The sequence below is a fragment of the Ambystoma mexicanum genome, chromosome 1p (assembly GCF_040938575.1).
Source record: "Ambystoma mexicanum isolate Mex_15411 chromosome 1p, UKY_AmexF1_1, whole genome shotgun sequence".
NCBI classification, from domain to species: Eukaryota; Metazoa; Chordata; class Amphibia; order Caudata; family Ambystomatidae; genus Ambystoma; species Ambystoma mexicanum.
In genome coordinates, this window is record NC_090921.1 from 1028936985 (window position 1) to 1028959931 (window position 22947).

Sequence of the window (22947 nt, forward strand, 5' to 3'; positions counted from 1 at the left end):
AGATTGTCAAGGGGATTCTGCTGTTTTGCCAGTTCATAGCAAGAGATGGGGATCCAAAACACCTCACAGGAAACCAATGAAGATTGGTGTCGGACAGAAAAATAACGTGGCCACAGCCTCAAATCAAAAGGCATCTATTTTCAGTGATGAAATATAATATAATTATAAATTGTCTGTTATTTTACTTTCCAAGTATTTTACTTTCCAAGTATTCAATAAAATGTGCATTTGGCAAAAGTCCTTCGAGCCGGATTTGAACCAGCGACCTAAGGATGCCCCGCTCTACCAACTGAGCTATCGAAGGCTTGGCAAATCATTCTCTAGCAAACTCAATACGAGCTTCCACTTCAACCGTCGACTTGTAAACATCTCTTGCAATTCGTGCAAAATACTACAAATTTGGCTTGTGTGGTTCCCGAATTGAGTAAAAGCACATCAGTTCCCAATTAAAAAAATGACCCCCTCCGCAGTCTCCCGCATGTTACTGACCACCATACTAAGGGGGAAAAGTTGAAAGGCGGCGCCTCACAGGCCATCTCCTCAGAGTATTCAGCCGTGTTGGGCCTTGACAATATTTTAATATCTTGGATGGTGTATAGTGTTCTCTCATTTCCCTTGAGAAATCAAGATTGTCAAGGGGATTCTGCTGTTTTGCCAGTTCATAGCAAGAGATGGGGATCCAAAACACCTCACAGGAAACCAATGAAGATTGGTGTTGGACAGAAACATAACGTGGCCACAGCCTCAAAGCAAAAGGCATCTATTTTCAGTGATGAAATATAATATAATTATAAATTGTCTGTTATTTTATTTTCCAAGTATTTTACTTTCCAAGTATTCAATAAAATTTGCATTTGGCAAAAGTCCTTCGAGCCGGATTTGAACCAGCGACCTAAGGATGCCTGTTTTACCACTACAGTCCTCCGCTCTACCAACTGAGGTATCGAAGGCTTGGCAAATCATTCTCTAGCAAACTCAATACGAGCTTCCAATTCAACCGTCGACTTGTAAACATCTCTTGCAATTCGTGCAAAATACGACAAATTTGGCTCGTGAGGTTCCCGAATTGAGTAAAAGCACATCAGTTCCCAATTAAAAAAATGACCCCCTCCGCAGTCTCCCGCATGTTACTGACCACCATACTAAGGGGGAAAAGTTGAAAGGCGGCGCCTCACAGGCCATCTCCTCAGAGTATTCAGCCGTGTTGGGCCTTGACAATATTTTAATATCTTGGATGGTGTATAGTGTTCTCTCATTTCCCTTGAGAAATCAAGATTGTCAAGGGGATTCTGCTGTTTTGCCAGTTCATAGCAAGAGATGGGGATCCGAATCACCTCACAGGAAACCAATGAAGATTGGTCTTGGACAGAAACATAACGTGGCCACAGCCTCAAAGCAAAAGGCATCTATTTTCAGTGATGAAATATAATATAATTATAAATTGTCTGTTATTTTACTTTCCAAGTATTTTACTTTCCAAGTATTCAATAAAATGTGCATTTGGCAAAAGTCCTTCGAGCCGGATTTGAACCAGCGACCTAAGGATGCCCCGCTCTACCAACTGAGCTATCGAAGGCTTGGCAAATCATTCTCTAGCAAGCTCAATACGAGCTTCCACTTCAACCGTCGACATGCAAACATCTATTGCAATTCGTGCAAAATACTACAAATTTGGCTTGTGAGGTTCCCGAATTGAGTAAAAGCACATCAGTTCCCAATTAAAAAAATGAGCGCCTCCGCAGTCTCCCGCATGTTACGGACCACCATACTAAGGAGGAAAAGTTGAAAGGCGGCGCCTCACAGGCCATCTCCTCAGAGTATTCATCAGTGTTCGGCCTTGACAATATTTTAATATCTTGGATGGTGTATAGTGTTCTCCCATTTCCCTTGAGAAATCAAGATTGTCAAGGGGATTCTGCTGTTTTGTCAGTTCATAGCAAGAGATGGGGATCCAAAATACCTCACAGGAAACCAACGAAGATTGGTGTCGGACAGAAAAATCACGTGGCCACAGCCTCAAAGCAAAAGGCATCTATTTTCAGTGATGAAATATAATATAATTATAAATTGTCTGTTATTTTACTTTCCAAGTATTTTACTTTCCAAGTATTCAATAAAATGTGCATTTGGCAAAAGTCCTTTGAGCCGGATTTGAACCAGCGACGAGCTATCGAAGGCTTGGCAAATTATTCTCTAGCAAACTCAATACGAGCTTCCACTTCAACCGTCGACATGCAAACATCTCTTGCAATTCGTGCAAAATACTACTAATTTGGCTTGTGAGGTTCCCGAATTGAGTAAAAGCACATCAGTTTCCCAATTAAAAAAATGAGCGCCTCCGCAGTCTCCCGCATGTTACTGACCACCATACTAAGGAGGAAAAGTTGAAAGGCGGCGCATCACAGGCCATCTCCTCAGAGTATTCATCAGTGTTCGGCCTTGACAATATTTTAATATCTTGGATGGTGTATAGTGTTCTCCCATTTCCCTTGAGAAATCAAGATTGTCAAGGGGATTCTGCTGTTTTGTCAGTTCATAGCAAGAGATGGGGATCCAAAACACCTCACAGGAAACCAACGAAGATTGGTGTTGGACAGAAAAATAACGTGGCCACAGCCTCAAAGCAAAAGGCATCTATTTTCAGTGATGAAATATAATATAATTATAAATTGTCTGTTATGTTATTTTCCAAGTATTTTACTTTCCAAGTATTCAATAAAATGTGCATTTGGCAAAAGTCCTTCGAGCCGGATTTGAACCAACGACCTAAGGATGCCTGTTTTACCACTACAGTCCTCCGCTCTACCAACTGAGCTATCGAAGGCTTGGCAAATCAGTCTCTAGCAAGCTCAATACGAGCTTCCACTTCAACCGTCGACATGCAAACATCTATTGCAATTCGTGCAAAATACTACAAATTTGGCTTGTGAGGTTCCCGAATTGAGTAAAAGCACATCAGTTCCCAATTAAAAAAATGACCCCCTCCGCAGTCTCCCGCATGTTACTGACCACCATACTAAGGAGGAAAAGTTGAAAGGCGGCGCCTTACAGGCCATCTCCTCAGAGTATTCAGCCGTGTTGGGCCTTGACAATATTTTAATATCTTGGATGGTGTATAGTGTTCTCTCATTTTCCTTGAGAAATCAAGATTGTCAAGGGGATTCTGCTGTTTTGCCAGTTCATAGCAAGAGATGGGGATCAAAAAAACACCTCACAGGAAACCAAAGAAGATTGGTGTTGGACAGAAAAATAACGTGGCCACAGCCTCAAAGCAAAAGGCATCTATTTTCAGTGATGAAATATAATATAATTATAAATTGTCTGTTATGTTATTTTCCAAGTATTTTACTTTCCAAGTATTCAATAAAATGTGCATTTGGCAAAAGTCCTTCGAGCCGGATTTGAACCAGCGACCTAAGGATGCCTGTTTTACCACTACACTCCCCTCTACCAACTGAGCTATCGAAGGCTTGGCAAACCATTCTCTAGCAAGCTCAATTCGAGCTTCCACTTCAACCGTCGACATGCAAACATCTCTTGCAATTCGTGCAAAATACTACTAATTTGGCTTGTGAGGTTCCCGAATTGAGTAAAAGCACATCAGTTTCCCAATTAAAAAAATGAGCTCCTCCGCAGTCTCCCGGATGTTACTGACCACCATACTAAGGAGGAAAAGTTGAAAGGCGGCGCCTCACAGGCCATCTCCTCAGAGTATTCATCAGTGTTCGGCCTTGACAATATTTTAATATCTTGGATGGTGTATAGTGTTCTCCCATTTCCCTTGAGAAATCAAGATTGTCAAGGGGATTCTGCTGTTTTGTCAGTTCATAGCAAGAGATGGGGATCCAAAACACCTCACAGGAAACCAACGAAGATTGGTGTCGGACAGAAAAATAACGTGGCCACAGCCTCAAAGCAAAAGGCATCTATTTTCAGTGGTGAAATATAATATAATTATAAATTGTCTGTTATTTTACTTTCCAAGTATTTTACTTTCCAAGTATTCAATAAAATGTGCATTTGGCAAAAGTCCTTCGAGCCGGATTTCAACCAACGACCTAAGGATGCCTGTTTTACCACTACAGTCCTCCGCTCTACCAACTGAGCTATCAAAGGCTTGGCAAATCAGTCTCTAGCAAGCTCAATGCGAGCTTCCACTTCAACCGTCGACATGCAAACATCTATTGCAATTCGTGCAAAATACTACAAATTTGGCTTGTGAGGTTCCCGAATTGAGTAAAAGCACATCAGTTCCCAATTAAAAAAAATGACCCCCTCCGCAGTCTCCCGCATGTTACTGACCACCATACTAAGGAGGAAAAGTTGAAAGGCGGCGCCTTACAGGCCATCTCCTCAGAGTATTCAGCCGTGTTGGGCCTTGACAATATTTTAATATCTTGGATGGTGTATAGTGTTCTCTCATTTTCCTTGAGAAATCAAGATTGTCAAGGGGATTCTGCTGTTTTGTCAGTTCATAGCAAGAGATGGGGATCCAAAACACCTCACAGGAAACCAACGAAGATTGGTGTCGGACAGAAAAATAACGTGGCCACAGCCTCAAAGCAAAAGGCATCTATTTTCAGTGATGAAATATAATATAATTATAAATTGTCTGTTATTTTACTTTCCAAGTATTTTACTTTCCAAGTATTCAATAAAATGTGCATTTGGCAAAAGTCCTTCGAGCCGGATTTGAACCAGCGACCTAAGGATGCCTGTTTTACCGCTACAGTCCTCCGCTCTACCAACTGAGCTATCGAAGGCTTGGCAAATCAGTCTCTAGCAAGCTCAATACGAGCTTCCACTTCAACCGTCGACATGCAAACATCGATTGTAATTCGTGCAAAATACTACAAATTTGGCTTGTGAGGTTCCCGAATTGAGTAAAAGCACATCAGTTCCCAATTAAAAAAATGACCCCCTCCGCAGTCTCCCGCATGTTACTGACCACCATACTAAGGAGGAAAAGTTGAAAGGCGGCGCCTTACAGGCCATCTCCTCAGAGTATTCATCAGTGTTCGGCCTTGACAATATTTTAATATCTTGGATGGTGTATAGTGTTCTCCCATTTCCCTTGAGAAATCAAGATTGTCAAGGGGATTCTGCTGTTTTGCCAGTTCATAGCAAGAGATGGGGATCCAAAACACCTCACAGGAAACCAATGAAGATTGGTGTCGGACAGAAAAATAACGTGGCCACAGCCTCAAATCAAAAGGCATCTATTTTCAGTGATGAAATATAATATAATTATAAATTGTCTGTTATTTTACTTTCCAAGTATTTTACTTTCCAAGTATTCAATAAAATGTGCATTTGGCAAAAGTCCTTCGAGCCGGATTTGAACCAGCGACCTAAGGATGCCCCGCTCTACCAACTGAGCTATCGAAGGCTTGGCAAATCATTCTCTAGCAAGCTCAATACGAGCTTCCACTTCAACCGTCGACATGCAAACATCTATTGCAATTCGTGCAAAATACTACAAATTTGGCTCGTGAGGTTCCCGAATTGAGTAAAAGCACATCAGTTCCCAATTAAAAAAATGACCCCCTCCGCAGTCTCCCGCATGTTACTGACCACCATACTAAGGGGGAAAAGTTGAAAGGCGGCGCCTTACAGGCCATCTCCTCAGAGTATTCATCAGTGTTCGGCCTTGACAATATTTTAATATCTTGGATGGTGTATAGTGTTCTCCCATTTCCCTTGAGAAATCAAGATTGTCAAGGGGATTCTGCTGTTTTGCCAGTTCATAGCAAGAGATGGGGATCCAAAACACCTCACAGGAAACCAATGAAGATTGGTGTCGGACAGAAAAATAACGTGGCCACAGCCTCAAATCAAAAGGCATCTATTTTCAGTGATGAAATATAATATAATTATAAATTGTCTGTTATTTTACTTTCCAAGTATTTTACTTTCCAAGTATTCAATAAAATGTGCATTTGGCAAAAGTCCTTCGAGCCGGATTTGAACCAGCGACCTAAGGATGCCCCGCTCTACCAACTGAGCTATCGAAGGCTTGGCAAGTCATTCTCTAGCAAACTCAATACGAGCTTCCACTTCAACCGTCGACTTGTAAACATCTCTTGCAATTCGTGCAAAATACTACAAATTTGGCTTGTGAGGTTCCCGAATTGAGTAAAAGCACATCAGTTCCCAATTAAAAAAATGACCCCCTCCGCAGTCTCCCGCATGTTACTGACCACCATACTAAGGGGGAAAAGTTGAAAGGCGGCGCCTCACAGGCCATCTCCTCAGAGTATTCAGCCGTGTTGGGCCTTGACAATATTTTAATATCTTGGATGGTGTATAGTGTTCTCTAATTTCTCTTGAGAAATCAAGATTGTCAAGGGGATTCTGCTGTTTTGCCAGTTCATAGCAAGAGATGGGGATCCAAAACACCTCACAGGAAACCAATGAAGATTGGTGTTGGACAGAAACATAACGTGGCCACAGCCTCAAAGCAAAAGGCATCTATTTTCAGTGATGAAATATAATATAATTATAAATTGTCTGTTATTTTATTTTCCAAGTATTTTACTTTCCAAGTATTCAATAAAATTTGCATTTGGCAAAAGTCCTTCGAGCCGGATTTGAACCAGCGACCTAAGGATGCCTGTTTTACCACTACAGTCCTCCGCTCTACCAACTGAGGTATCGAAGGCTTGGCAAATCATTCTCTAGCAAACTCAATACGAGCTTCCAATTCAACCGTCGACTTGTAAACATCTCTTGCAATTCGTGCAAAATACTACAAATTTGGCTCGTGAGGTTCCCGAATTGAGTAAAAGCACATCAGTTCCCAATTAAAAAAATGACCCACTCCGCAGTCTCCCGCATGTTACTGACCACCATACTAAGGGGGAAAAGTTGAAAGGCGGCGCCTCACAGGCCATCTCCTCAGAGTATTCAGCCGTGTTGGGCCTTGACAATATTTTAATATCTTGGATGGTGTATAGTGTTCTCTCATTTCCCTTGAGAAATCAAGATTGTCAAGGGGATTCTGCTGTTTTGCCAGTTCATAGCAAGAGATGGGGATCCGAATCACCTCACAGGAAACCAATGAAGATTGGTGTTGGACAGAAACATAACGTGGCCACAGCCTCAAAGCAAAAGGCATCTATTTTCAGTGATGAAATATAATATAATTATAAATTGTCTGTTATTTTACTTTCCAAGTATTTTACTTTCCAAGTATTCAATAAAATGTGCATTTGGCAAAAGTCCTTCGAGCCGGATTTGAACCAGCGACCTAAGGATGCCCCGCTCTACCAACTGAGCTATCGAAGGCTTGGCAAATCATTCTCTAGCAAGCTCAATACGAGCTTCCACTTCAACCGTCGACATGCAAACATCTATTGCAATTCGTGCAAAATACTACAAATTTGGCTTGTGAGGTTCCCGAATTGAGTAAAAGCACATCAGTTCCCAATTAAAAAAAATGACCCCCTCCGCAGTCTCCCGCATGTTACTGACCACCATACTAAGGAGGAAAAGTTGAAAGGCGGCGCCTTACAGGCCATCTCCTCAGAGTATTCATCAGTGTTCGGCCTTGACAATATTTTAATATCTTGGATGGTGTATAGTGTTCTCCCATTTCCCTTGAGAAATCAAGATTGTCAAGGGGATTCTGCTGTTTTGTCAGTTCATAGCAAGAGATGGGGATCCAAAATACCTCACAGGAAACCAACGAAGATTGGTGTCGGACAGAAAAATCACGTGGCCACAGCCTCAAAGCAAAAGGCATCTATTTTCAGTGATGAAATATAATATAATTATAAATTGTCTGTTATTTTACTTTCCAAGTATTTTACTTTCCAAGTATTCAATAAAATGTGCATTTGGCAAAAGTCCTTTGAGCCGGATTTGAACCAGCAACGAGCTATCGAAGGCTTGGCAAATCATTCTCTAGCAAACTCAATACGAGCTTCCACTTCAACCGTCGACTTGTAAACATCTCTTGCAATTCGTGCAAAATACTACAAATTTGGCTTGTGAGGTTCCCGAATTGAGTAAAAGCACATCAGTTCCCAATTAAAAAAATGACCCCCTCCGCAGTCTCCCGCATGTTACTGACCACCATACTAAGGGGGAAAAGTTGAAAGGCGGCGCCTCACAGGCCATCTCCTCAGAGTATTCAGCCGTGTTGGGCCTTGACAATATTTTAATATCTTGGATGGTGTATAGTGTTCTCTCATTTCTCTTGAGAAATCAAGATTGTCAAGGGGATTCTGCTGTTTTGCCAGTTCATAGCAAGAGATGGGGATCCAAAACACCTCACAGGAAACCAATGAAGATTGGTGTTGGACAGAAACATAACGTGGCCACAGCCTCAAAGCAAAAGGCATCTATTTTCAGTGATGAAATATAATATAATTATAAATTGTCTGTTATTTTATTTTCCAAGTATTTTACTTTCCAAGTATTCAATAAAATTTGCATTTGGCAAAAGTCCTTCGAGCCGGATTTGAACCAGCGACCTAAGGATGCCTGTTTTACCACTACAGTCCTCCGCTCTACCAACTGAGGTATCGAAGGCTTGGCAAATCATTCTCTAGCAAACTCAATACGAGCTTCCACTTCAACCGTCGACTTGTAAACATCTCTTGCAATTCGTGCAAAATACTACAAATTTGGCTTGTGAGGTTCCCGAATTGAGTAAAAGCACATCAGTTCCCAATTAAAAAAATGACCCCCTCCGCAGTCTCCCGCATGTTACTGACCACCATACTAAGGGGGAAAAGTTGAAAGGCGCGCCTCACAGGCCATCTCCTCAGAGTATTCATCAGTGTTCGGCCTTGACAATATTTTAATATCTTGGATGGTGTATAGTGTTCTCCCATTTCCCTTGAGAAATCAAGATTGTCAAGGGGATTCTGCTGTTTTGCCAGTTCATAGCAAGAGATGGGGATCCAAAACACCTCACAGGAAACCAATGAAGATTGGTGTCGGACAGAAAAATAACGTGGCCACAGCCTCAAATCAAAAGGCATCTATTTTCAGTGATGAAATATAATATAATTATAAATTGTCTGTTATTTTACTTTCCAAGTATTTTACTTTCCAAGTATTCAATAAAATGTGCATTTGGCAAAAGTCCTTCAATCCGGATTTCAACCAGCGACCTAAGGATGCCTGTTTTACCACTACAGTCCTCCGCTCTACCAACTGAGGTATCGAAGGCTTGGCAAATCATTCTCTAGCAAACTCAATACGAGCTTCCACTTCAACCGTCGACTTGTAAACATCTCTTGCAATTCGTGCAAAATACTACAAATTTGGCTTGTGAGGTTCCCGAATTGAGTAAAAGCACATCAGTTCCCAATTAAAAAAATGACCCCCTCCGCAGTCTCCCGCATGTTACTGACCACCATACTAAGGGGGAAAAGTTGAAAGGCGCGCCTCACAGGCCATCTCCTCAGAGTATTCAGCCGTGTTGGGCCTTGACAATATTTTAATATCTTGGATGGTGTATAGTGTTCTCTCATTTTCCTTGAGAAATCAAGATTGTCAAGGGGATTCTGCTGTTTTGCCAGTTCATAGCAAGAGATGGGGATCAAAAAAACACCTCACAGGAAACCAAAGAAGATTGGTGTTGGACAGAAAAATAACGTGGCCACAGCCTCAAAGCAAAAGGCATCTATTTTCAGTGATGAAATATAATATAATTATAAATTGTCTGTTATGTTATTTTCCAAGTATTTTACTTTCCAAGTATTCAATAAAATGTGCATTTGGCAAAAGTCCTTCGAGCCGGATTTGAACCAGCGACCTAAGGATGCCTGTTTTACCACTACACTCCCCTCTACCAACTGAGCTATCAGAGGCGTGGCAAACCATTCTCTAGCAAGCTCAATTCGAGCTTCCACTTCAACCGTCGACATGCAAACATCTCTTGCAATTCGTGCAAAATACTACTAATTTGGCTTGTGAGGTTCCCGAATTGAGTAAAAGCACATCAGTTTCCCAATTAAAAAAATGAGCGCCTCCGCAGTCTCCCGCATGTTACTGACCACCATACTAAGGAGGAAAAGTTGAAAGGCGGCGCCTCACAGGCCATCTCCTCAGAGTATTCATCAGTGTTCGGCCTTGACAATATTTTAATATCTTGGATGGTGTATAGTGTTCTCCCATTTCCCTTGAGAAATCAAGATTGTCAAGGGGATTCTGCTGTTTTGTCAGTTCATAGCAAGAGATGGGGATCCAAAACACCTCACAGGAAACCAACGAAGATTGGTGTCGGACAGAAAAATAACGTGGCCACAGCCTCAAAGCAAAAGGCATCTATTTTCAGTGATGAAATATAATATAATTATAAATTGTCTGTTATTTTACTTTCCAAGTATTTTACTTTCCAAGTATTCAATAAAATGTGCATTTGGCAAAATTCCTTCAAGCCGGATTTCAACCAACGACCTAAGGATGCCTGTTTTACCACTACAGTCCTCCGCTCTACCAACTGAGCTATCGAAGGCTTGGCAAATCAGTCTCTAGCAAGCTCAATACGAGCTTCCACTTCAACCATCGACATGCAAACATCTATTGCAATTCGTGCAAAATACTACAAATTTGGCTTGTGAGGTTCCCGAATTGAGTAAAAGCACATCAGTTCCCAATTAAAAAAATGACCCCCTCCGCAGTCTCCCGCATGTTACTGACCACCATACTAAGGAGGAAAAGTTGAAAGGCGGCGCCTTACAGGCCATCTCCTCAGAGTATTCATCAGTGTTCGGCCTTGACAATATTTTAATATCTTGGATAGTGTATAGTGTTCTCCCATTTCCCTTGAGAAATCAAGATTGTCAAGGGGATTCTGCTGTTTTGCCAGTTCATAGCAAGAGATGGGGATCCAAAACACCTCACAGGAAACCAATGAAGATTGGTGTCGGACAGAAAAATAACGTGGCCACAGCCTCAAATCAAAAGGCATCTATTTTCAGTGATGAAATATAATATAATTATAAATTGTCTGTTATTTTACTTTCCAAGTATTTTACTTTCCAAGTATTCAATAAAATGTGCATTTGGCAAAAGTCCTTCGAGACGGATTTGAACCAGCGACCTAAGGATGCCCCGCTCTACCAACTGAGCTATCGAAGGCTTGGCAAATCATTCTCTAGCAAACTCAATACGAGCTTCCACTTCAACCGTCGACTTGTAAACATCTCTTGCAATTCGTGCAAAATACTACAAATTTGGCTTGTGAGGTTCCCGAATTGAGTAAAAGCACATCAGTTCCCAATTAAAAAAATGACCCCCTCCGCAGTCTCCCGCATGTTACTGACCACCATACTAAGGGGGAAAAGTTGAAAGGCGGCGCCTCACAGGCCACCTCCTCAGAGTATTCAGCCGTGTTGGGCCTTGACAATATTTTAATATCTTGGATGGTGTATAGTGTTCTCTCATTTCCCTTGAGAAATCAAGATTGTCAAGGGGATTCTGCTGTTTTGCCAGTTCATAGCAAGAGATGGGGATCAAAAATACCTCACAGGAAACCAACGAAGATTGGTGTCGGACAGAAAAATAATGTGGCCACAGCCTCAAAGCAAAAGGCATCTATTTTCAGTGATGAAATATAATATAATTATAAATTGTCTGTTATTTTACTTTCCAAGTATTTTACTTTCCAAGTATTCAATAAAATGTGCATTTGGCAAAAGTCCTTTGAGCAGGATTTGAACCAGCCACCTAAGGATGCCTGTTTTACCACTACAGTCCTCCGCTCTACCAACTGAGCTATCGAAGGCTTGGCAAATCGTTCTCTAGCAAACTCAATACGAGCTTCCACTTCAACCGTCGACTTGTAAACATCTCTTGCAATTCGTGCAAAATACTACAAATTTGGCTTGTGAGGTTCCCGAATTGAGTAAAAGCATATCAGTTCCCAATTAAAAAAATGACCCCCTCCGCAGTCTCCCGCATGTTACTGACCACCATACTAAGGGGGAAAAGTTGAAAGGCGGCGCCTCACAGGCCATCTCCTCAGAGTATTCAGCCGTGTTGGGCCTTGACAATATTTTAATATCTTGGATGGTGTATAGTGTTCTCTCATTTCCCTTGAGAAATCAAGATTGTCAAGGGGATTCTGCTGTTTTGCCAGTTCATAGCAAGAGATGGGGATCCAAAACACCTGACAGGAAACCAATGAAGATTCGTGTTGGACAGAAAAATAACGTGGCCACAGCCTCAAAGCAAAAGGCATCTATTTTCAGTGATGAAATATAATATAATTATGAATTGTCTGTTATTTTACTTTCCAAGTATTTTACTTTCCAAGTATTCAATAAAATGTGCATTTGGCAAAAGTCCTTTGAGCCGGATTTGAACCAGCGACCTAAGGATGCCTGTTTTACCACTAAAGTACTCTGCTCTACCAACTGAGCTATCAAAGGCTTGGCAAATCAGTCTCTAGCAAGCTCAATACGAGTTTCCACTTCAACCGTCGACATTCAAACATCTCTTGCAATTCGTGCAAAATACTACAAATTTGGCTTGTGAGGTTCCCGAATTGAGTAAAAGCACATCAGTTCACAATTAAAAAAATGACCCCCTCCCCAGTCTCCCGCATGTTACTGACCACCATACTAAGGAGGAAAAGTTGAAAGGCGGCGCCTCACAGGCCATCTCCTCAGAGTATTCATCAGTGTTCGGCCTTGACAATATTTTAATATCTTGGATGGTGTATAGTGTTCTCCCATTTCCCTTGAGAAATCAAGATTGTCAAGGGGATTCTGCTGTTTTGTCAGTTCATAGCAAGAGATGGGGATCCAAAATACCTCACAGGAAACCAACGAAGATTGGTGTCGGACAGAAAAATAACGTGGCCACAGCCTCAAAGCAAAAGGCATCTATTTTCAGTGATGAAATATAATATAATTATAAATTGTCTGTTATTTTACTTTCCAAGTATTTTACTTTCCAAGTATTCAATAAAATGTGCATTTGGCAAAAGTCCTTTGAGCTGGATTTGAACCAGCGACGAGCTATCGAAGGCTTGGCAAATCATTCTCTAGCAAACTCAATACGAGCTTCCACTTCAACCGTCGACTTGTAAACATCTCTTGCAATTCGTGCAAAATACTACAAATTTGGCTTGTGAGGTTCCCGAATTGAGTAAAAGCACATCAGTTCCCAATTAAAAAAATGACCCCCTCCGCAGTCTCCCGCATGTTACTGACCACCATACTAAGGGGGAAAAGTTGAAAGGCGCGCCTCACAGGCCATCTCCTCAGAGTATTCAGCCGTGTTGGGCCTTGACAATATTTTAATATCTTGGATGGTGTATAGTGTTCTCCCATTTCCCTTGAGAAATCAAGATTGTCAAGGGGATTCTGCTGTTTTGTCAGTTCATAGCAAGAGATGGGGATCCAAAACACCTCACAGGAAACCAACGAAGATTGGTGTCGGACAGAAACATAACGTGGCCACAGCCTCAAAGCAAAAGGCATCTATTTTCAGTGATGAAATATAATATAATTATAAATTGTCTGTTATTTTATTTTCCAAGCATTTTACTTTCCAAGTATTCAATAAAATTTGCATTTGGCAAAAGTCCTTCAATCTGGATTTGAACCAGCGACCTAAGGATGCCTGTTTTACCACTACAGTCCTCTGCTCTACCAACTGAGCTATCGAAGGCTTGGCAAATCAGTCTCTAGCAAGCTCAATACGAGCTTCCACTTCAACCATCGACATTCAAACATCTCTTGCAATTCGTGCAAAATACTTCAAATTTGGTTTGTGAGGTTCCCGAATTGAGTAAAAGCACATCAGTTCCCAATTAAAAAAATGACCCCCTCCGCAGTCTCCCGCATGTTACTGACCACCATACTAAGGGGGAAAAGTTGAAAGGCGGCGCCTCACAGGCCATCTCCTCAGAGTATTCAGCCGTGTTGGGCCTTGACAATATTTTAATATCTTGGATGGTGTATAGTGTTCTCTCATTTCCCTTGAGAAATCAAGATTGTCAAGGGAATTCTGCTGTTTTGCCAGTTCATAGCAAGAGATGGGGATCCAAAACACCTCACATGAAACCAATGAAGATCGGTGTTGGACAGAAACATAACGTGGCCACAGCCTCAAAGCAAAAGGCATCTATTTTCAGTGATGAAATATAATATAATTATAAATTGTCTGTTATTTTACTTTCCAAGTATTTTACTTTCCAAGTATTCAATAAAATTTGCATTTGGCAAAAGTCCTTCGAACCGGATTTGAACCAGCGACCTAAGGATGCCTGTTGTACCACTACAGTCCTCCTCTACCAACTGAGCTATCGAAGGCTTGGCAAATCATTCTCTAGCAAACTCAATACGAGCTTCCACTTCAACAGTCGACTTGTAATCATCTCTTGCAATTCGTGCAAAATACTACAAATTTGGCTTGTGAGGTTCCCGAATTGAGTAAAAGCACATCAGTTCCCAATTTAAAAAATGACCCCCTCCGCAGTCTCCCGCATGTTACTGACCACCATACTAAGGGGGAAAAGTTGAAAGGCGGCACCTCACAGGCCATCTCCTCAGAGTATTCAGCCGCTTTGGGCCTTGACAATATTTTAATATCTTGGATGGTGTATAGTGTTCTCTCATTTTCCTTGAGAAATCAAGATTGTCAAGGGGATTATGCTGTTTTGCCAGTTCATAGCAAGAGATAGGGATCAAAAAAACACCTCACAGGAAACCAAAGAAGATTGGTGTTGGACAAAAAAATAATGTGGCCACAGCCTCAAAGCAAAAGGCATCTATTTTCAGTGATGAAATATAATATAATTATAAATTGTCTGTTATTTTACTTTCCAAGTATTTTACTTTCCAAGTATTCAATAAAATGTGCATTTGGCAAAAGTCCTTCGAGCCGGATTTCAACCGATGACCTAAGGATGCCTGTTTTACCACTACAGTCCTCCGCTCTACCAACTGAGCTATCGAAGGCTTGGCAAATCAGTCTCTAGCAAGCTCAATACGAGCTTCCACTTCAACCGTCCACATGCAAACATCTATTGCAATTCGTGCAAAATACTACAAATTTGGCTTGTGAGGTTCCCGAATTGAGTAAAAGCACATCAGTTCCCAATTAAAAAAATGACCCCCTCCGCAGTCTCCCGCATGTTACTGACCACCATACTAAGGGGGAAAAGTTGAAAGGCGGCGCCTCACAGGCCATCTCCTCAGAGTATTCAGCCGTGTTCGGCCTTGACAATATTTTAATATCTTGGATGGTGTATAGTGTTCTCCCATTTCCCTTGAGAAATCAAGATTGTCAAGGGGATTCTGCTGTTTTGCCAGTTCATAGCAAGAGATGGGGATCCAAAACACCTCACAGGAAACCAATGAAGATTGGTGTCGGACAGAAAAATAACGTGGCCACAGCCTCAAATCAAAAGGCATCTTTTTTCAGTGATGAAATATAATATAATTATAAATTGTCTGTTATTTTACTTTCCAAGTATTTTACTTTCCAAGTATTCAATAAAATGTGCATTTGGCAAAAATCCTTCGAGCCGGATTTGAACCAGCCACCTAAGGATGCCTGTTTTACCACTACAGTCCACCGGCATACCAACTGAGCTATCGAAGGCTTGGCAAATTATTCTCTAGCAAGCTCAATACGAGCTTCCATTTCAACCGTCGACATGTAAACATCTCTTGCAATTCGTGCAAAATACTACAAATTTGGCTTGTGAGGTTCCCGAATTGAGTAAGAGCACATTGTTCCCAATTAAAAAAATGACCCTCTCCGCAGTCTCCCACATGTTACTGACCACCATACTAAGGAGGAAAAGTTGAAAGGCGGCGCCTCACAGGCCATCTCCTCAGAGTATTCAGCAGTGTTGGGTGTTAGCCCCCCTTCATGGGGCCGCTCCACACACCAAATGATCACGCAGGAGCCATTGTGCTCTACAACCTCCTCTTTACTCCTCCATACTCGTACTGAACTCCCGCTTCCCTTGCCCCTCCCTTTCCTCCCGCTTCCCGCTCCCTCCCATAGTCCTGGGCTCCCCTCTTAAAGGGGCTCTGTCCCTTTTCCCACTTACAACACCTCCCCCTTGCTTAACATGAGACTTCCGGGGTCACATTTGCTCGATGAGACGTTGGGGTCTCTTTGTGGCTCGGTGGGGCCTGCCTGGTTGCTCGTGGGTCTCTTCCACGCTCTCACGTTGCAGTGCTTCATAAGTCTTTGCTCTCTCCTTTTCCTTCCTCTCGATCGCTTCTCCTTTCATTGGTTCCTGCTCTTCAAAGTATAGCTCGTGGAGGAGGGAGTCCTTTGGCGTCATTTTGCCGTAGTTCTCTGTCATAGTTGTCACCTGCTCTTTGTCCCTTGTCGCTAGGATGGGGTCTGCGCGGTTCGGCTGTCCTCTGGCTTTGTTTTCTTCTCCCGCATCTTGCTCCGGCACGTGGTCCTTCTTGTGGGTTACTCCGAATGACCTATAGTGAATGCTGATGAGTGCATGCTGTAGTGCTGTCCGGTGGCTGAGACGGCTGTGCCCTATGGCGGGACTCGGTATCATCCGGATGGCGTCAGACACTCTGCGGCCTCCTTGGGTTGGGTCGCGTCGTGACTGACCTTTTGGCTGTATTGTCTGTGCGGTCCTCCATTGGCCGGCATGGTCCTGGGGTTTGTCTAGGGGTTGTTCTTCCACCCGTGTCTGGTACAGTTGCCTTGTACCAACGTTTCCTGTGGCTTCCGCATTCCCTCCCCCATACGATATCTCGAAGGGTACTGGGTGGTTGCGAGACTCATAGTTCTCTCGCAGGACGGGTGAGGTTCGTGTGTCAAGTGCTGGTCCGTCCTCTTTTGGGTGGGTCAACCCAGGGTGGAGGGGGTGTGCATGCCCGTGATGTCTAGAAGGGCTGGTGTTCACGGTCTCTGTGTTTTTCCTGGTCTTTGACAGTGCCAACGGTATGTTCGGGTATCTTTCCTGGGCAGGTGGTATGGGTCGATATGCAGCACTTGTGGGTGCTTGTGTTCCGCATTTTGCTTGAAGGTGACCTTCCTGGCCACAGCGCCAGCATGTTCGTCCCAAGGCTGAATATGGTTGTCCGTGTGTGTGTTTCCAGCCCCGCCTGTGGAATTGCTCTTTGTTTGGGGTTTGTTGCCGGTGTCTTCTGAGGTTTTGCTGTCTCCAGGGTTGAGTGGGCTTGGACTGTTGCGGTTGCCTTTCCGTGAGGGCCGCAATGGCGTTGCGTTCAACTTGCCTCTCAATGGTGGTTGCCTGTGCGTCAACTCTCTCGTAGGTTTTTGCCATATTTAGTATTTTCGCTAGGGGTAGGGGCTTTATGAGAAGGTGTTTTCTGAATGTTGACGAGATGCACCCTTCTATGATCCTTAGTCTTATAGCTTCTTCATCATTGAAGTTGGCGAAGTCGCAGTCTCCTATCTTCTGCTGGAGACGTGTGACAAACTCTCCAATTGATTCGTGTGGACGCTGCCTGTGTTGGTTAAATGCAAGGCGTTCGTAGTCTTTGTTGGATCCTACTATGAGTTTGTCGTTGACTGCCTCGAGGAGACGTTGGTACGTGGTTTTGTCTGTAGCTGGGATTGTCTTGATGATGTCCTTTACCTCTTTTCCTACCAAGTTTCTAAATATGCTGAGTTTGTTTGGCGGGTCTTTGTTCCCAATTGCACCTAGAAAGTCCTCAAATTCTTCGACCCATTCTTCCCATCTTGTTCCTTGGTCGTGGTGCGGGGTCAAGGCGAATGGGTTGGGCCTTCTCATGACGGTGGCATATGATGTGGGGCCCAAGTCTGCTAGGACTTGCGCGCTTGCGTCGGCATCTGCTTGATCTAGGTCAGTCATGGTGGCCGGTGTTTAGTTTGGGTATGGAGTCGCTGTGTTTTGGTCCTTTGGTTTGTTCCGCCCTGGATGTCTGACGTGGTTTTAGGCACTGCGGCGTGCGATGCACTGTGCGTGGTGCGTGTATACTCCTTGGATGGCTAAGGTCATCTATAGTATTGACCGGCTCTTTACTGTTCTTTTATCTCGACGAAGTGTCACCAAGCGGGAGACACAAGGCCTTATGACCTGGGCTGGGTGTGATGTAGCTACTTAAGTGTCACGTGGGCACCGGTCGTAGTTGTTTCTTGAGGCACTGTGGTCACTTGTTTAGCGTGTCATACTACGTCTTTTCTTTGTAAGTAGCTTCTACCTGCTGGTTTGGTATGGTAGGGCCAGCCGTGTTATTATTCTTGGCTTTTATTGTTCATGTTTTGCAGTTGGGCCATAGGGTTTATCCTTTATTTTCACTGTCACCCTTGTGCTTATTCTTATTTTCTTTTTTTTTTTTTTCAGTGTCACTGGGCGGGAGACACGGGGTTAGTGCTGCTGGCTATACGTTTCAACTTTATTATTTTTCTCAATGTCACTTGTGGGAGACTCGGGGTTTAGTACCTCTAACAACCGCGTGCTCCTCGCGGCATCTCGTTTTCACCCTTGGGGCTGCTCCTGATGGCGGCTCTTCTTCCTGCTGGGGTCCGCCTCTGCGTTGTCCTTCACCTGCCGTTGTATTCGCTCCGGCATCTCTGCTGTGCTTTAATGGGTTGAGCTCTTGTTGTTTCCCCACGTTGGTGGTTTCTCCTTTGGGCCTTGTGGCAGGCGTGGCTGAGTGCTCCCTGTTTTATGCTCTCTGGAGGTAGGGTGCTGGTGATACATTTCCTCGTGAGTAAGGTGCAGGCATGTGTCAATAATTTGTTCAGTTCCTCAGTGTCCCTTTTTTTTGTGTTGTTGGGCTCTTGCCGTGGCGGCGTTGAGGTGTTGGGTGGATGCCTCTTTGTTCTACTTTGTTGTCCCTTTCCGTGATCCTCCCGCCTGGGATTGGAGCACCTTTCCCGGCATTAGTGTGGGTTGGGGGTGGCCACGTGTGTTATTGGTGGCTTACGGCTGTTCATTGTCTGTGGGCGTCCCACCCAACAGCTGGTTGTTTCCCGTATTCGGCTCGTGCCGGTCGGGGCAGCCAGGGGCGCTGTCAGGCCGCTGGGTGGCGTTTTCGCCCTGCCTTTTGTTCCTACAGGGTCGGGTGTGCGTGTCTTCTTACCCGTACTTGTTTGTCTTATTCTGGAGAGGCGAGGTGGGTCCTACGCGGCTCCAGCGTATTAGTCGCTGTCATCCGTTTACTTCGTGGACGTTGGGTTTCACCGTCGCGGTGCACCCGAGGTCCTTCGTCTGTGTTTTTCCTCTTCGGAGCGCTGGGTGTTCTTCTTTTTTTCCGGGCACACAGGTCCTCCTCCTGGGCTCCTCTTCGTTGGCGCTGCAGGGCACGCAGGCCCTCCTCCCGTGTCCCGTCGCTGCAGGGCACACGGGCCCGCCTTTACTGCCGGGTTCGCAGGCCCACGAACGTTGGGCGCACGGGCCCACGTATCTTTCTGGGCGCACGGGCCCGCCTTGTTTGTCGGGCTCTCGGGCCAGCGACCGTTGGGCACACGCGCCCCCGCAATCTGCCGGGCCCCCGGGCCCACCTAGTTGGTCGGGCTCACGGGCCCGCGACAAGCATTGAGCACACGGGCTCACGCAACCTGCCGGGCACGCAAACCCACCTTGTTTGCTGGGCGCACGGGCCCTTCACTCTGGGCGCACGGGCCCTTTACCCAGGGCGCACAGGCCCTCTGCAGGGCTCACGGGCCCACCTCCTACTGCCGGGCACACAGGCCCACAACGAGGGCACACCGGCCCGTTTACTCAGGGCGCACAGGCCCGCTGCAGGGCTCACAGGCCCACCTCCTATTGCCGGGCGCGCTGGCCCACCGTTCTTCCGAGCTCACAGGCTCACTGCAGGGCTCACGGGCCCCTCACTGCTGCTGGGCACACGGGCCCACTACTGCTGGGCACGTTCTTCTGCCGGGTCGGGTCCACCGCACCCTCCTTTTTGCTGGGCTCCTTCATTTTGCTGGGCTCACCTCTGCCAGAGCACTGCTGGGGCTCGTTTCCCTTCGTCGCCAGTTGTTAGCCCCCCTTCATGGGGCCGCTCCACACACCAAATGATCACGCAGGAGCCATTGTGCTCTACAACCTCCTCTTTACTCCTCCATACTCGTACTGAACTCCCGCTTCCCTTGCCCCTCCCTTTCCTCCCACTTCCCGCTCCCTCCCATAGTCCTGGGCTCCCCTCTTAAAGGGGCTCTGTCCCTTTTCCCACTTACAACATTGGGCCTTGACAATATTTTAATATCGTGGATGGTGTATAGTGTTCTCTCATTTCCCTTGAGCAATCAAGATTGTCAAGGGGATTCTTCTGTTTTACCAGTTCATAGCAAGAGATTGGGAGCCAAACACCTCACAGGAAACCAATGAAGATTGGTGTCATACAGAAAAATAACGTGGCCACAGCCTCAAAGCAAAAGGCATCTTTTTTTCAGTGATGAAATATAATATAATTATAAATTGTCTGTTATTTTACTTTCCAAGTATTTTACTTTCCAAGTATTCAATAAAATTTGCATTTGGCAAAAGTCCTTTGCGTCGGATTTGAACCAGCGACCTAAATAAGCCCGTTTTACCACTACAGTCCTCCGCTCTACCAACTGAGCTATCAAAGGCTTTCCAAAAATATTCTAGCAAGCTAAATACGAGCTTCCACTTCAACCGTCGACATGTAAACATCTCTTGCAATTCGTGCAAAATACTACAAATTTGGCTTGTGAGGTTCCCGAATTGAGTAAAAGCACATCGTTCCCAATTAAAAAAATGGACCCCCTCCGCAGTCTCCCGCATTTTACTGACCACCATACTAAGGAGGAAAAGTTGAAAGGCGGCGCCTCACAGGCCATCTCCTCAGAGTATTCAGCCGTGTTGGGCCTTGACTATATTTTAATATCTTGGATGGTGTATAGTGTTCTCTCATTTCTCTTGAGAAACAAGATTGTCAAGGGGATTCTGCTGTTTTGCCAGTTCATAGCAAGAGATTGGGATCCAAACACCTCACAGGAAACCAATGAAGGTTGGTGTCGGACAGAAAAATAACGTGGCCACAGCCTCAAAGCAAAAGGCATCTATTTTCAGTGATGAAATATAATATAATTATAAACTGTCAGTTATTTTACTTTCCAAGTATTTTACTTTCCAAGTATTCAATAAAATGTGCATTTGGCAAAAGTCCTTCGAGCCGGATTTGAACCAGCAACCTACAGATGTCTGTTTCACCACTACAGTCCTCTGCTCTACCAACTGAGCTATCGAAGGCTTGGCAAATCATTCTCTAGCAAGCTCAATACGAGCTTCTATTTCAACCATCGACATGTAAACATCTCTTGCAATTCGTGCAAAATACTACAAATTTGGCTTGTGAGGTTCCCGAACTGAGTAAGAGCACATCGTTCCCAATTTAAAAAATGACCCTCTCCACAGTCTCCCACATGTTACTGACCACCATACTAAGGAGGAAAAGTTGAAAGGCGGCGCCTCACAGGCCATCTCCTCAGAGTATTCAGCAGTGTTGGGCCTTGACAATATTTTAATATCTTGGATGGTGTATAGTGTTCTCTCATTTCCCTTGAGAAATCAAGATTGTCAAGGGGATTCTGCTGTTTTGCCAGTTCATAGCAAGAGATCGGGATCCAAACACCTCACAGGAAACCAATGAAGGTTGGTGTCGGACAGAAAAATAACATGGCCACTACCTCAAAGCAAAAGGCATCTATTTTCAGTGATGAAATATAATATAATTATAAATTGTCTGTTATTTTACTTTCCAAGTATTTTACTTTCCAAGTATTCAATAAAATTTGCATTTGGCAAAAGTCCTTCAAGCCGGATTTGAACCAGCAACCTAAGGATGCCTGTTTCATCACTACAGTCCTCCGCTCTACCAACTGAGCTATCGAAGGCTTGGATACTCACTCTCTTTAGCAAGCTCAATACGAGCTTCCATTTCAAGCGTCGACATGTAAACATCTCTTGCATTTCGTGCAAAATACTATAAATTTGGCTTGTGAGGTTCCCGAAATTGAGTAAAAGCACATCAGTTCCCAATTAAAAAAAGACCCCCTCCGCAGTCTCCCGCATGTTACTGATCACCATACTAAGGAGGAAAAGTTGAAAGGCGGCGCCTCACAGGCCATCTCCTCAGAGTATTCAGCAGTGTTGGGCCTTGACAATATTTTAATATCTTGGATGGTGTATAGTGTTCTCTCATTTCCCTTGTGAAATCAAGATTGTCAAGGGGATTCTGCTGTTTTGCCAGTTCATAGCAAGAGATGGGGATCCAAAACACCCCTCAGGAAACCAATGAAGATTGGTGTCGGACAGAAAAATAACGTGCCCACCTCCTCAAAGCAAAAGGCATCTATTTTCAGTGATGAAATATAATATAATTATAAATTGTCTGTTATTTTACTTTCCAAGTATTCAATAAAGTTTGCATTTGTCGAAAGTCCTTCAAGCCGGATTTGAACAAGCAACCTAAGGTTGCCCGTTTTTTCACTACAGTCCTCGGCTCTACCAACTGAGCTATCGAAGGCTTGGCAAAGCTGTTTCTAGGAAGCACGATACGAGCTTCCACTTCAGCCATCGTCCTGTAAACATTTCTTAAAATTCGTACAAAATATTACAAATTTGGCTTGTGAGGTTCCCGAATTGAGTAAAAGCACATCGTTCCCAATTAAAAAAATGGACCCCCTCCGCAGTCTCCCGCATGTTACTGATCACCATACTAAGGAGGAAAAGTTGAAAGGCGGTGCCTCACAGGCCATCTCCTCAGAGTATTCAGCAGTGTTGGGCCTTGACAATATTTTAATATCTTGGATGGTGTGTTAGCCCCCTTTCATGGGGCCGCTCCACGCATACCAAATGACCACGCAGGAGCCATTGTGCTGTACAACCTCCTCTTTATTCCTCCATACTCTTACTGATCTCCCGCTTCCCTTGCCCCTCCCTTTCCTCCCGCTTCCCGCTCCCTCCCATAGTCCTGGGCTCCCCTCTTAAAGGGGCTCTGTCCCTTTTCCCACTTACAACACCTCCCC

The 22947-nt window shown here is 44.2% G+C and overlaps 2 non-coding genes across 2 annotated transcripts; both read right to left on the minus strand.

Moving 5' to 3' along the window:
* Positions 1-2738: 2738 nt before the first annotated feature.
* On the minus strand, positions 2739-2824 carry TRNAY-GUA (transfer RNA tyrosine (anticodon GUA)). Its single transcript is given in 2 exon segments — positions 2739-2774; positions 2788-2824. It is a non-coding gene; the product is annotated as a tRNA-Tyr (tRNA).
* A 1853-nt stretch (positions 2825-4677) lies between these two features.
* TRNAY-GUA (transfer RNA tyrosine (anticodon GUA)) lies at positions 4678-4763 on the minus strand. Its single transcript is given in 2 exon segments — positions 4678-4713; positions 4727-4763. It is a non-coding gene; the product is annotated as a tRNA-Tyr (tRNA).
* Between the last annotated feature and the right edge of the window lie 18184 nt (positions 4764-22947).